The sequence below is a fragment of the Balaenoptera acutorostrata genome, chromosome 16 (assembly GCF_949987535.1).
Source record: "Balaenoptera acutorostrata chromosome 16, mBalAcu1.1, whole genome shotgun sequence".
Taxonomy (NCBI): domain Eukaryota; kingdom Metazoa; phylum Chordata; class Mammalia; order Artiodactyla; family Balaenopteridae; genus Balaenoptera; species Balaenoptera acutorostrata.
Genome location: NC_080079.1, coordinates 82,650,830 through 82,666,819, shown reverse-complemented (window position 1 = coordinate 82,666,819; position 15,990 = coordinate 82,650,830). Strand labels below are relative to the sequence as shown.

The 15,990-nt window shown below is 40.4% G+C and overlaps 1 non-coding gene across 1 annotated transcript; it reads left to right on the top strand.

The window, feature by feature from the left end:
- Window positions 1-15,428: 15,428 nt before the first annotated feature.
- On the top strand, window positions 15,429-15,535 carry LOC114236374 (U6 spliceosomal RNA). Its single transcript, XR_003622353.2, has one exon. It is a non-coding gene; the product is annotated as a U6 spliceosomal RNA (small nuclear RNA).
- Window positions 15,536-15,990: the final 455 nt, after the last annotated feature.

The window sequence follows — 15,990 nt, the reverse complement described above, 5'->3', positions numbered from 1 at the left end:
GTGCTGGGAAAATTGGACAGGTACATGTAAAAGTATGAAATTAGAACACTCCCTGACACCATACACAAAAATAAACTCAAAATGGATTAAAGACCTAAGTGTAAAGCCAGACACTATCAAACTCTTAGAGGAAAACATAGGCAGAACACTCTATGACATAAATCACAGCAAGATCCTTTTAGACCCAGCTCCTAGAGAAATGGAAATAAAAACACAAATAAACAAATGGGACCTAATGAAACTTAAAAGCTTTTGCACAGCAAAGGAAACCATAAACAAGACCAAAAGACAACCCTCAGAATGGGAGAAAATATTTGCAAATGAAGCAACTGACAAAGGATTAATCTCCAAGATTTACAAGCAGCTCATGCAGCTCAATAACAAAAAAACAAACAACCCAATCCAAAAATGGGCAGAAGACCTAAATAGACATTTCTCCAAAGAAGATATACAGATGGCCAACAGACACATGAAAGAATGCTCAACATCATTAATCATTAGAGAAATGCAAATCAAAACTACAATGAGGTATCATCTCACACCGGTCAGAATGGCCATCATCAAAAAATCTAGAAACAATAAATGCTGGAGAGGGTGTGGAGAAAAGGGAACCCTCTTGCACTGTTTGTGGGAATGTAAATTGATACAGCCACTATGGAGAACAGTATGGAGGTTCCTTAAAAAACTAAAAATAGAACTACCATATGACCCAGCAATCCCACTACTGGGCATATACCCTGAGAAAACCATAATTCAAAAAGAGTCATGTACCAAAATGTTCATTGCAGCTCTATTTACAATAGCCAGGACATGGAAGCAACCTAAGTGTCCATCATCGGATGAATGGATAAAGAAGATGTGGCACATATATACAGTGGAATATTACTCAGCCATAAAAAGAAATGAAATGGAGGTATTTGTAGTGAGGTGGATGGAGTTAGAGTCTGTCATACAGAGTGAAGTAAGTCAGAAAGAGAAAAACAAATACAGTATGCTAACACATATATATGGAATCTAAGGGGAAAAAAAAAAAGGTCATGAAGAACCTAGTGGCAAGATGAGAACAAAGACACAGACCTACTAAAGAATGGACTTGAGGATTTGGGGAGGGGGAGGGGTGTGATGTGACAGGGTGAGAGAGTGTCATGGACATATATACACTATCAAATGTAAAATAGATAACTAGTGGGAAGGAGCCGCATAGCACAGGGAGATTAGCTCAGTGCTTTGTGACCACCTGGGGGGGTGGGATGTGGAGGGTGGGAGGGAGGGAGATGCAGGAGGGAGGAGATATGGGAACGTGTGTATATGTGTAGCTGATTCACTTTGTTATAAAGCAGAAACTAATACAAAAATAAATAAAAAATAAAAACAATGCCGTAATTACCTAACTTTTAAAATTTGCTCTATTTTCCGAGTTCATGTTTACATATAACAAGCTTGCAGGTAACTCCTAAGTATCAGAATTTCTTCCACTTCTTTTTTTTTTTTTTTCATGTAATGTCTGAAACATTTATATTAACATATTTCCATACAAATAACCCAATGAAAGTTTAGTATTAGTTGTTTTGTTTGTTTTTTTATACTGCAGGTTCTTATTAGGCATCAGTTTTATACACATCAGTGTATACATGTCAATCCCAATCGCCCAATTCAGCACACCACCATCCCCACCTCACCGCAGTTTTCCCCCCTTGGTGTCCATATGTCCATTCTCTACATCTGTGTCTCAACTTCTGCCCTGCAAAGTGGCTCATCTGTACCATTTTTCTAGGTTCCACATACATGCATTAATATACGATATTTGTTTTTCTCTTTCTGACTTACTTCACTCTGTATGACAGTCTCTAGATCCATCCACGTCTCAACAAATGACTCAATTTCATTCCTTTTTATGGCTGAGTAATATTCCATTGTATATATGTACCACACCTTCTTTATCCATTCGTCTGTTGATGGGCATTTAGGTTGCTTCCATGACCTGGCTATTGTAAATAGTGCTGCAATGAACATTCGGGTGCATGTGTCTTTTTGAATTACGGTTTTCTCTGGGTATATGCCCAGTAGTGGGATTGCTGGGTCATATGGTAATTCTATTTTTAGTTTTTTAAGGAACCTCCATACTGTTCTCCATAGTGGCTGTATCAATTTACATTCCCACCAAGAGTGCAAGAGGGTTCCCTTTTCTCCACACCCTCTCCAGCATTTGTTGTTTGTAGATTTTCTGATGATGCCCATTCTAACAGGAGTGAGGTGATACCTCATTGTAGTTTTGATTTGCATTTCTCTAATAATTAGTGATGTTGAGCATCTTTTCATGTGCTTCGTGGCCGTCTGTATGTCTTCTTTGGAGAAATGTCTATTTAGGTCTTCTGCCCATTTTTGGATTGGGGTGTTTGTTTCTTTGATATTGAGCTGAATGAGCTGTTTATATATTTTGGAGATTAATCCTTTGTCCGTTGATTCGTTTGCAAATATTTTCTCCCATTCTGAGGGTTGTCTTTTCGTCTTGTTTATGGTTTCCTTTGCTGTGCAAAAGCTTTTAAGTTTCATTAGGTCCCACTTGTTTATTTTTGTTTTTATTTCCATTACTCTAGGAGGTGGATCAAAAAAGATCTTGCTGTGATTTATGTCAAAGAGTGTTCTTCCTATGTTTTCCTCTAAGAGTTTTATAGTGTCCAGTCTTATATTTAGGTCTCTAATCCATTTCAAGTTTATTTTTGTGTATGGTGTTAGGGAGTATTCTAATTTCATTCTTTTACATGTAGCTGTCCAGTTTTCCCAGCACCACTTATTGAAGAGACTGTCTTTTCTCCATTGTATATCTTTGCCTCCTTTTTCATAGATTAGTTGACCATAGGTGCGTGTGTTAATCTCTGGGCTTTCTATCTTGTTCCATTGATCTATGTTTCTGTTTTTGTGCCAGTACCATATTGTCTTGATTACTGTAGCTTTGTAGTATAGTCTGAAGTCAGGGAGTCTGATTCTTCCAGCTCCATTTTTTTTTGCCTCAAGACTGCTTTGGCTATTCGGGGTCTTTTGTGTCTCCATACAAATTTTAAGATGATTTGTTCTAGTTCCGTAAAAAATGCCATTGGTAATTTGATAGGGATTGCATTGAATCTGTAGATTGCTTTGGGTAGTATAGTCATTTTCACAATGTTGATTCTTCCAATCCAAGAACATGGTATATCTCTCCATCTGTTGGTATCATCTTTAATTTCTTTCATCAGTGTCTTATAGTTTTCTGCATACAGGTCTTTTGTCTCCCTAGGTAGGTTTATTCCTAGGTATTTTATTCTTTTTGTTGCAATGGTAAATGGGAGTGTTTCCATAATTTCTCTTTCAGATTTTTCATCATTAGTGTATAGGAATGCAAGAGATTTCTGTGCATTAATTTTGTAACCTGCAACTTTACCATATTCATTAATTAGCTCTAGCAGTTTTCTGGTGGCAGTTTTAGGATTCTCTATGTATAGTATCATGTCATCCGCAAACAGTGACAGTTTTACTTCTTCTTTTCCAATTTGTATTCCTTTTATTTCTTTTTCTTCTCTGATTGCCGTGGCTAGGACTTCCAGAACTATGTTGAATAATAGTGGTGAGAGTGGAAATCCTTGTCTCGTTCCTGATCTTAGAGGAAATGCTTTCAGTTTTTCACCATTGAGAATGATGTTTGCTGTGGGTTTGTCATATATGGCCTTTATTATGTTGAGGTAGGTTCCCTCTATGCCCACTTTCTGGAGAGTTTTTATCAGAAATGGGTGTTGAATTTTGTCAAAAGCTTTTTCTGCATCTATTGAGATGATCATATGGTTTTTCTTCTTCAGTTTGTTAATATGGTGTATCACATTGATTGATTTGCGTATATTGAAGAATCCTTGCATTCCTGGGATAAATCCCACTTGATCGTGGTGTATGATCCTTTTAATGTGTTGTTGGATTCTGTTTGCTAGTATTTTGTTGAGGATTTTTGCATCTATATTCATCAGTGATATTGGTCTGTAATTTTCTTTTTTTGTAGTGTCTTTGTCTGGTTTTGGTATCAGGGTGATGGTGGCCTCATAGAATGAGTTTGGGAGTGTTCCTTCCTCTGCAATTTTTTGGAAGAGTTTGAGAAGGATGGGCGTTAGCTCTTCTCTAAATGTTTGATAGAATTCACCTGTGAAGCCATCTGGTCCTGGACTTTTGTTTGTTGGAAGATTTTTAATCACAGTTTCAATTTCATTACTTGTGATTGGTCTGTTCATATTTTCTGTTTCTTCCTGATTCAGTCTTGGAAGGTTATACCTTTCTAAGAATTTGTCCATTTCTTCCAGGTTGTCCATTTTATTGGCATAAAGTTGCTTGTAGTAGTCTCTTAGGATGTTTTGTATTTCTGCGGTGTCTGTTGTAACTTCTCCTTTTTCATTTCTGATTTTATTGATTTGAGTCCTGTCCCTCTTTTTCTTGATGAGTCTGGCTAATGGCTTATCAATTTTGTTTATCTTCTCAAAGAACCAACTTTTAGTTTTATTGATCTTTGCTATTGTTTCCTTTGTTTCTATTTCATTTATTTCTGCTCTGATCTTTATTTCTTTCCTTCTGCTAACTTTGGGTTTTGTTTGTTCTTCTTTCTGTAGTTTCTTTAGGTGTAAGGTTAGATTGTTTACTTGAGATTTTTCTTGTTTCTTTAGGTAGGCTTGTATAGCTATAAACTTCCCTCTTAGAACCGCTTTTGCTGCATCCCATAGGTTTTGGGTCGTCGTGTTTTCATTGTCATTTGTCTCTAGGTATTTTTTTATTTCCTCTTTGATTTCTTCAGCGATCTCTTGGTTATTTAGTAACGTATTGTTTAGCCTCCATGTGTTTGTCTTTTTTACGTTTTTTTCCCTGTAATTCATTTCTAATCTCATAGCGTTGTGGTCAGAAAAGATGCTTGATATGATTTCAATTTTCTTAAATTTACTGAGGCTTGATTTGTGACCCAAGATGTGATCTATCCTGGAGAATGTTCCGTGCGCACTTGAGAAGAACGTGTAATCTGCTGTTTTTGGATGGAATGTCCTATATATATCAATTAAATCTATCTGGTCTATTGTGTCATTTAAAGCTTCTGTTTCCTTATTTATTTTCATTTTGGATGATCTGTCCATTGGTGTAAGTGAGGTGTTAAAGTCCCCCACTATTATTGTGTTACTGTCGATTTCCTCTTTTATAGCTGTTAGCAGTTGCCTTATGTATTGAGGTGCTCCTATGTTGGGTGCATATATATTTATAATTGTTATATCTTCTTCTTGGATTGATCCCTGGATCATTATGTAGTGTCCTTCCTTGTCTCTTGTAACATTCTTTATTTTAAAGTCTATTTTATCTGATATGAGTATAGCTACTCCAGCTTTCTTTTGATTTCCATTTGCATGGAATATCTTTTTCCATCCCCTCACTTTCAGTCTGTATGTGTGCCTAGGTCTGAAGTGGGTCTCTTGTAGACAGCATATATATGGGTCTTGTTTTTGTATCCATTCAGCCAGTCTATGTCTTTTGGTTGGGGCATTTAATCCATTCACGTTTAAGGTAATTATCGATATGTATGTTCCTATGACCATTTTCTTAATTGTTTTGGGTTTGTTTTTGTAGGTCCTTTTCTTCTCTTGTGTTTCCCACTTAGAGAAGTTCCTTTAGCATTTGTTGTAGAGCTGGTTTGGTGGTGCTGAATTCTCTTAGCTTTTGCTTGTCTGTAAAGCTTTTGATTTCTCCATCAAATCTGAATGAGATTCTTGCCGGATAGAGTAATTTTGGTTGTAGGTTCTTCCCTTTCATCACTTTAAGTATATCATGCCACTCCCTTCTGGCTTGCAGAGTTTCTGCTGAGAAATCAGCTGTTAACCTTATGGGAGTTCCCTTGTATGTTATTTGTCGTTTTTCCCTTGCTGCTTTCAGTAATTTTTCTTTGTCTTTAATTTTTGCCACTTTGATTACTATATGTCTCGGCGTGTTTCTCCTTGGGTTTATTCTGTATGGGACTCTCTGCGCTTCCTGGACTTGGGTGGCTATTTCCTTTCCCATGTTAGGGAAGTTTTCGACTATAATCTCTTCAAATATTTTCTCTGGTCCTTTCTCTCTCTCTTCTCCTTCTGGGACCCCTATAATGCGAATGTTGTTGCGTTTAATGTTGTCCCAGAGGTCTCTTAGGCTGTCTTCATTTCTTTTCATTCTTTTTTCTTTAGTCTGTTCCGCAGCAGTGAATTCTACCATTCTGTCTTCCAGGTCACTTATTCGTTCTTCTGCCTCAGTTATTCTGCTATTGATTCCTTCTAGTGTAGTTTTCATTTCAGTTATTGTATTGGTCATCTCTGTTTGTTTGTTCTTTAATTCTTCTAGGTCTTTGTTAATCATTTCTTGCATCTTCTCAATCTTTGCCTCCATTCTTATTCCGAGGTCCTGGATCATCTTCACTATCATTATTCTGAATTCTTTTTCTGGAAGGTTGCCTATCTCCACTTCATTTAGTTGTTTTTCTGGGGTTTTTTCTTGTTCCTTCATCTGGTACATAGCCCTCTGCCTTTTCATCTTCTCTGTCTTTCTGTAACTGTGGTTTTTGGTCCACAGGCTGCAGGATTGTAGTTTTTCTTGCTTCCTCTTCCACTTCTATCCTTGGTTCATCCTGATGGCAAATTTGTCTTGGGTAGCTTCTTCCAAAGGCAAGTTTCTTCTATTTCCCTCTGTTCTGTTTTTATGACAGAATTCAAAACACGTGTGTGACAAGTGAAAATGTAGCCCATCATTCAGATGGCCTTTTTATTTTGGTGCTGGCTAAATTCAGCTCTAGAATAAAGTAGACTGATGGGCCTGTCATTTTGAGTGACATGCCGTTATATAACTATGAAGGATAAAGGTGGGCATGTGAATCGACTTCCCTCTATGCAGTAATGTTTTTAACTGTGATCATTTCCTGATCTTGTAATTATAAACCACCAAGTTGGATTTTTGAGTGTAATTTACTAGAGCTATAATTCTTGATGAAATTGCAACAAGCACATGAGCCTCTTTGATGAATCAGAGTGTGCATTCATGTCAACGATCAAGCATATGAAGAAGTCACATTTATATATATCTTTGTTTTTGTCCTGTCTCACCTATAAGTTCATAAACTTCAGGAGGAAAAGATTCATCCGTTCCTTTTCTTTTACACTCTATCTCACAGTGTTCCCCCCCACCCCGCTGGGCAGTGCTTTAGCACCCAAAGGGCACTTGATAACAGTGAGTAATCGACACTTCTCTCTTCTGGGTGTAGCTCTTTGGAGAAGTAATGTGGGAGTTTCAGTGTTGTGTTCTAAGTGTGATGCTAATCTAGAAGCTTCCATATGACTTGGCAGTAATTTATTTCTCTTTTTTTCTTCACCTGCCAGAACCAGTTCATTAGCAAGTCTGGTTAGCTCTGCCTTTAACGTAGATCCAAAATCTTTGCACTTTTCTCCTTCTCTACTGTTATTAACCCAGAGCAAGTCATCTTTTTAGGTTTATGTAGTAGTCTTTTTTTTTTTCTGGGCTGGGCCCAGACGCTTGCAGGATCTTAGTTCCCCGACCAGGGATTGAACCCGGGCCTTCGGCAGTGAAAGCACGGAGTCCTAACCACTGGACCGCCAGGGAAGTCCCTGTATTAGCCTTCCTGACTGCATTCCACGCTTTCTACTATTGCCCCCCTCCTCCACTCCCCAATGCCCCCTCAACCCCTTTCAGTTTTCACACAGCAGGAAGAGAATGTAAATCAGATCCTGTAAGCTCACTGAGCATCAAATACTTGAAGATTATTCCACCCTGGAGCCTTTGCACTTAATCCTTCTACCTGGAAAATTTGGAAAATTCTCCCCTTCTGTGGCTGGTTCATACTGTCATTTGCATCAAGCTCAAAAGTCTTTTCTTAGAGAGGTTCTGAAATCCTTTTTTTCTCTTGAAACTCTTCTCCTGTCTTTGCCTATTCATAAATATATATGGAATTCACTAAACAGTCTTACTTCAAACAGAATAGTGAATTTACAGAGGAACTTACCTTTCAGTACTTTAGAACTCAAAAGCAACTTCAAAGATCTTTTTTTTTCGAGTTGTAAAATTAGTCCATACTTATTAAGGAAATTTGAAAAAAATAGAAAAGTAAAGGACGATAACTAACTCCACCTTCCAGAGGTAACTGTAATTAATATTCTGCTAGTTTCTCTCTCCTTTTGTGTACAGTCTTATTTATCATGCACTATTCTTTCTCTTTAGGATGCCTATCTTATGATACTCTTCCCTGATAATCTAGACAGTATTTATCTCAGTATATCTCATTAGAGCTTTGTTTTAAACCCAACCATTTCCAACTGTATATTAATGTCAACTTAACACCACATTCTAGACATGTTCTTTCCCGTCTGCTCTCCATATCATGCACTGTCCTATCCTGTGACTTTTGCTTAGGCTGGGACCCTCCCTGCAAATCTTTATCCTCTTTTCCATCAACCTAAATCATGGATTCATTCTATTTTTTTGAAAAGTTATTTTATTCAAGTATAGTTGACTTACAGTGTTGTGTTAATTCTGCTCTACAGCAAAATGATTCAGTTATAAATATGTATAAATTCTTTTTCATATGCTTTCCCATTATGGTTTATCACAGGATATTGAATATAGTTCCCTGTGCTATACAGTAGAACCATGTTGTTTATCCATTCAATATATAATAGTTTGCACCTGCTAATCCCAGGCTTCCAATCCATCCCTCCCCAACCCACCTCTCACCCTTGGCAGCCACAAGTCTGTTCTCTATGTCTGTGAGTCTGTTTCATAGATAAGTTCATTTGTGTCATATTTTAGATTCCACATAAGTGATATCATATGGTATTTGTCTTTCTCTTTCTGACTGACTTCACTTAGTATGATAATCTCTAGGTCCATCCATGTTGCTGCGAGTGGTGTGATTTCATTCTTTTTTATGCCTGAGTAGTATTCCATTGTATACATATACACCACCTGTTCTTTATCCATTCATTTGTCAGTGGACATTTAGGTTGTTTCCATGTCTTGGCTATTGTGAATAGTGCTGCTACGAACATAGGGGTGCATGGATTTATTTATACAAATATCTTTTGAGGACCTGCAGTGTGCCAGTCACTGTTTTTTTGGGCTGGGAATGTAGCAGTGAATGTAACAAAGTCCCTACTCATGAATTTATATTCTGTGAAAAAACTAATAAAATCTTAGACAGTGAGAAAGCTGGGTGAATGGCTAAGAGTCATGGCAGTGAGTGAGGTGTTATTTTAAATAGTGTTGTTGGGGAGATTTAAGAAAAGACCTGAAAGAGGTCCATGAGTGAGCTATGGAGCTGTCTGGAGGAATCTCTCTGGCAGAAGGAACAGCAAGTTCAAAGATCATGAGCCTGGAGTGCGCTTGAAGGGTCAAAGGAATTACAGCCCAATGTGGTTTGATCTCGTCCAGCGGAAGGAATAGGAGACAGGTCAGTGAGATCAGGTGGCATCGTGGTAAGGACTTGGGGTAGCCCACTATTCCGAGTGAGATGAGACACCAGTGGGGGGGTTCTGATCAGAAGAGTTCCAAGGTCCCATGGATATTTAATGAGTTCCCCTGGTTGCTGTGTGGAGAAGGGGCTGGAAGGAACCAGGAGTGGGAACAGGTGGCTGGTCAGGAAATTATAGAAGAAATTCTGGCAGGAGATTACAGTGTTAGTGAGGAGTGGTCAGATTATGGATATGTTATGAATAGAAAACCAACAAGACCGGCTTTTGGAAGTGGGGACCGAGAGAAGGAGGGGAGTTACGGTTGATTGCAGGGTTTTTGGCCTGAGCAAATTGGAGAATGTATTTACCAAAATGGGGAAGATTGATTAGGGTCAGGGTGGCAGTGGTGGGATGCATTGAAAGTTCAATTCTGAATGAACCCCACATGGAAATGACATGTATGGAGCTGGATATATGAGTCTGGATTTCTGGAGAGAATTAAGGCCTGGAAATACGAATGTGGAATTGCTGTGCTATATAGATGGTATTTGAAGTCGTGGAGCTGAATCCAGCCTCTGTACCCCGACACCAAATTAAATCTTGACGACAGAGTTTTGGGTGAAGTAGAAAAGAAGAGCTTTATTGCTTTGCCAGGCAAAGGGGGCCACAGCGGGCTCATGCCCTCAAAACTGTGTGTCCTGACCTGGAGGGGGTAGTGAGGAGTTTTATAGTAATGGTTCAAAGGGGGCGTGGTCAGCTCGTGGACATTCTTCTGATTGGTTGGTGGTGAGGTAATTGGGAGTCAGCATCATCCTCAAACTTCTGGTTCCAACCAGTCTGGGGTCTACGTGCTTGTGGGCAGCAGACGTGTTAACTTCTCCCACCTGGGAGAAGTATCTGCAAACCAGCCCAAAGATATTATTACGTGTATCCCTTAAGGGGGAAGCAGGACCCTACCCCAAGGCTGCGCTATTGTTTCCTGACTGCTCCTCCGTAGTCTCCGCATTCCCTCCTTTTCCTGATTAGCAGCTGTTTGAACCCACCCTTTGGAACTCAGGGAAGGTCATAGAGGCTAAATGAAGCCTATTTCCAAGAAGTGGGGGACACAGAAAGGCTCTTGTGCCCAGGAACCCCACAGGGTGCTGTTCAGTATCCGTCATAGGACTGGATGAGGTTACCAAGGAGTGGTTGTAGAGAGAGGAGAGAAGAGAAAAGAAGGAACTAGAAGAGGATGGGAGGGGAGAGAAGCAGTTCATGGGCTTAAAATCCTTAAAAACTCAGGGTAAGTCTCACTTCCTTTTCAAAACTTCCCTCATTATCTCAGCTATATTTATCTTTCTGTTTCTTGGTCTTTCTACACCACTGGAAACTACATGAAGGAATTTAATATTCAGTTACACCCTGTAGCGTTTTGTATATTACAGGAATATTCATTGGAATACAGGAATATTCACTGCATGCCAGGTGCAGCGCTAGGCAAGACAATGGTGAGCCAGATAGACAGGAAGCTTCCTAAGGGGAGTTTTCATCCTGGTGGAGTAACTATGTAGTGATATAGTATAGAGTCTATACATAGAGTATACCCTCTTTGCATAGAGCATGTAGTGATGTAATATTATTGACTACTAAATATTAGGTCCATAGTCTCTCCTTCCTCTTTCTTGATATTTCCTCAGTGGTGTTAACTCTGAAGAATGGGAAAGAGTTAACCATTGATACATACATCATTCCTTTGATTGATCAAAGAAATATTTTCAAAGTATATAAATATGTTTGAAATTTGATCTGAACATTGCGTATTTCATCAGTGCATAGCATGTGTTTTGTTGTAATGACAAGAAGCATCTGTTAAAAATGATTCTCCAGAATGCCATTCCAGCTTGGCTGATTCTTAATGATTTTCCAGCATATTTCTCTGTTGAAAGAGCACTGCCCTTCACTATGGGAAGAGCCGACCTGCTTATGCCACCCCTTCCCCCAAAGCAGCCTGTCCTTGGTTTCTTGTCTCGGCTCTCCCTCTCTGTTCTACTGCTGAGTAGCTGTGCTCTCAGGCCCACCTTCCCTCTCCCCATTCCCAGTCCAAGTTTTGGCTCTCCACCTCAGGTGAGTAGCCAGGCAGAGGGGTCAAAGCCAGCTACAGAGGAGAGGGTAATAAAAGACCATCCCAAGCTTAGTGAATCCTCATTTCTGAGAGTGAGGCCTAGGGATCTGAATTTAACAAGGCACTCCAGGGGATTCTGATGCAAATTAATGTTTGAGAACCATAGATGAGTTTGGCAAGATGGTTATAGTACTGGATGGCCCAGGCTGGCCAAAGACTATAGTATGAAGAGTGTGGTAGGTGAGCTTCACACAGATTAGGTTGGCTTCTTGGGCTGGTCAACTGAGTTTTTTGCAGCCCCTTTCAGCTTTGCACCCCAAGGGAGTCCCTCACTTGCTTCATCCTAGTCCTTGGAATCTGTGTACTTCCAAAGAAGGCAGAATCAAACACTGGCTAAGAGCAGGGAACCATGGGCACTGCCACTTAGCTGTATAATCTTAGGCAAGTTATTTACATACTCCATACCCCAGCTTTTCCCTTAGGAAAACAGGAGTAATAATCGCACCAACTTTACAAAATGTGCTGTGAGGAATAAATGGAATAATCCACCTGAAGAGTTTAGTACAGTGCCCATCAGAGAACAGGGCACAGGCACCACTGGCTGTCACACTGCTTGTCCTATGGACCACTTTTGTTTTCCTCTATGGGAAAGCTTGGCCTGACTTTCACAGGACAACTTCACAAGTTTCCAGAACACAACCCATTCATAACTTGGGGATGTCCAACCTAAAAGGTTTTGGCTTTGCCATTGTTTGGAGGAGTTAATCAGAGGCCACAGTTATTCTAATGCTAATTAAGAGAATAAAGCCCCAGGCAGCAAACCAACCCCAGCTGCTTCTGGATGCTTTTGCATCAGCCAGCATCTTTCTTTAGAGGTGCCCTAAAAAACTCGACTGATACTGTCAACTTAATAAACAACCTTCACAAAGTCTCTTTGAGGAAGACGTATGATTAAAATGGGATTGTTTAAAACAAAGCCTCTTTTCAAATAGGGTAAAATGTGAAAACTTCAAAAAATATACTAAAGGAAAGCCAAATCAAAGAAAATTTGAGAGTATAGGCTCAGTGAGAGAAAAACAGTTTCAACCTAGTTTCTCTGTTACTTTATTGTCATAGGTAGAAAGATCAGTGGGAAATTGCAGATAATTTTAGAGGCATATGGTGGGGGGGGGAATTGTGGGTTTCCTATTTCTTTTTGTTGGCATCTATAGTGGTCCTTTACTTTATATTCCCACAGGCCATCCTTGTATGGCAGATATCTGTATCTGCCTCACTTAACCAGGGACCGTTTACCCAAACTCCCCCTGTCTCATAGCTCGCTAGAGAGCGTCCTGAATACACTCAGTATAAATCCCACTCCCACTCCAGGATCTTACCTTAGGGGGCATCCTCTCTGAATTCTGCCTTCATGCCTTTGCCTTCGCTGCCTCCTCTTTCTGGTTTTCCTTCACTGTCCCAGCCTATCTCCTGTAACACCTTTTATCTGGAGTGAATGCTAATATACATTGTTATTTTCCTCTCTATTGAAGCCCCTTCAGAGCAGGAAGAGGGCCTCAGGCTTCTTTGTATTCCCAGCAGGCTGTGTCCTCAATAAACATTTGTTGATGGTGATGATAATGATGTTGACTAAAAATTGGATTGATTCTCAAGGCTCTTCTTGTGATTAAATTCTGAATTAATTTCAGGTCTATTACAGCAATGAATAAAACCCAAATTGCTCCCTACTTGGGAGAGCAGCGCTGTGATGAGGAATAGTGACTCCCAAAGAAGTTCTAGGTTAGTTCCTCCCTTCTCCCTGATGCTAGTTTGCACCAGGATTTTGAGAAAAAGTACGGGCAGGACCTGGAACCTGCCACAAGAAGGTTTTTACTATTTACTACCATGTGCTTCCACCAGATGATTAAACACTAGATGTTCTCCCAAGAATTCCAGATTCCTTTCTTTCCCTCAGCTGCAGCAGGACACCAGGTTTAATTTGCGGCTTTCCCCCATTGCTCCCTGATTCACAAGGATAAAATTAAGAAGGGAGCTGGCAGGGAGTGATTTGTACAAGTCATCAAAGGCATGTTATTAAAAGTTCATGTATTTCCCTGGCCAGGCTGGGGACTAATGTAGCAATAAATTGAATGAAGATGGCACAGACAGTTTACATAATGAGAAACAGCTAATATGGAACTAGAGAACCTTTTGTTTTACTAGGGGGGAAGGGCAGGAGCTGAGCAGTGTCCAACGTTTGTTTACAAAGCATCCACATTAGCATGAGAATCCAAGAGATGAGGGAACATTGCCTTTGTAGTCAGGCTATCCCAAATTCAGTCTCTCCTGCTGGGTTTGGGGCCAGCGTGGTCATGTCATAGCTGACATTCCCAGGCACCAACGGACGTTTGTGATGCAGGGAGAGAAAGTCCCTGGTTCCTGTTGCGTCAGGGTGAAGAGTGCAGGCTTCCAGCCAGGGTTTGAATCTCGGTCCTCTCACTGACTTCTGGTAAGCTGTTCAACCACCAGGTCTCACTTTCCTCCTTTTGGGGCAGTGAAGAGTACCCCATTAGAGCTGTCAGGATGAAATAAACTCAGAGTGTAACAAGCAAGGGCTCCCGTGCCCATGGCGCAGAAAACCCAATTCTGGCAGCAGGTGTTTGCAGCAAAGTAAGGGTTTATTTGCAGGCACCAAGCAAGGGTGCGAGAGATAAGTCTCAGGTCCACTCCAACTTGGTCTTTGAGTTTGGGGTTTTTAAAAGAAGAAGAACAAAGAACCTGAGGTTAATCATCGTCGTGTAACATTTCTGCGACATTTCTTAATTATAGTTTTGGGAGTCAGGACGTCTCTGCTTTAGGATTCTCTGGCCAGGTGGTCCACAGCTCGGGGGTCTGTTGAACTCATCTTGCCATGAACGAACTCATCTGAGTTTGTTCGTTAATGATGATATCTGTAATAGCAATTTTAGTACATTAACGATGTTATCGACAACAGCAATTTCGGTCATCTGACTCTGATTAGTGTTCATCTAGCACAGGTTTGGGGGCAAGAAGGAATAAAGTTTTGGATAGAGGTTAATCGTAAATTCAGTGAGGGAACTCAGTTTTAAAGGGCTTGGTTTCAATAGCTGAAGAATGCATAAGAGTGCCAAATTCATAGTATATTCACAGCAAATGGTAGCTCTTTTTGCTATTACTATTGAGGAATTTTAATCAACTCCACTCCTTTTTTTTTTTTTAAATTTATTTATTTAGTTATTTTTGGCTGCTTTGGGTCTTCGTTGCTGCACGCGGGCTTTCTTTTTTCTTGTTGCAGCGAGCGGGGACTACTCTTCCTTGCGGTGCGCAGGCCTCTCATTGCGGTGGCTTCTCTTGTTGTGGAGCACAGGCTCTAGGCGCGTGGGCTTCAGTAGTTGTGGCACGTGGGCTCCGTAGTCGTGGCTCGCAGGCTCTAGAGAGCAGGCTTAGTAGTTGTGGCGCACGGGCTCTAGAGCGCAGGCTCAGTAGTTGTGGCGCACGGGCTTAGTTGCTCTGTGGCATGTGGGATCTTCCCAGACCAGGGCTCGAACCCATGTCCCCTGCATTGGCAGGTGGATTCTTAACCACTGCGCCACCAGGGAAGCCCTCCACTCCTTTTGAATTGGCGAAAACTGATTCAAGATTCTTTCTGTATTTTCTCCTTCCTTCTTTTCATCTTTCTGTTTCTCCCTCTTCCACTTCATTTCCTCTTTAAGCCTTTATAATTGTACTAAGCTTCCTAGAGAAATAGGACATGTTTGTTTTGTTGTTGTTATTGTTGAGTGTAATAATAAGTGATGATAATGTTGCAGGGAATAACAGGATGGGCTAAAATTCCATTTCAAGAGACGTGGGCAGTGCTTGCTTCGGCAGCACATATACTAAAATTGGAACAATACAGAGAAGATTAGCATGGCCCCTGTGCAAGGATGACACACAAATTCGTGAAGCGTTCCATATTTTTGGAATATTGCTCAGCCATAAAAAGAAACGAAATTGAGTTATTTGTAGTGAGGTGGATGGACCTAGAGTCTGTCATACAGAGTGAAGTAAGTCAGAAAGAGAAAAACAAATACAGTATGCTAACACATATATATGGAATCTAAAAAAAAAGAAAATGGTCATGAAGAACCTAGGGGCAGGACGGGAATAAAGAGGCAGACCTATTAGAGAATGGACTTGAGGACACGGGGAGGAGGAAGGGTAAGCTGGGACGAAGTGAGAGAGTGGCATGGACATATATACACTACCAAATGTAAAACCGATAGCTAGTGGGAAGCAGCTGCATAGCACAGGGAGATCAGCTCAGAGCTTTGTGACCACCTAGGGGGGTGGGATAGGGAGGGTGGGAGGGAGATGCAAGAGGGAGGAGATACGGGGATATACGTATATGTATAGCTGATTCACTTTGTTATAAAG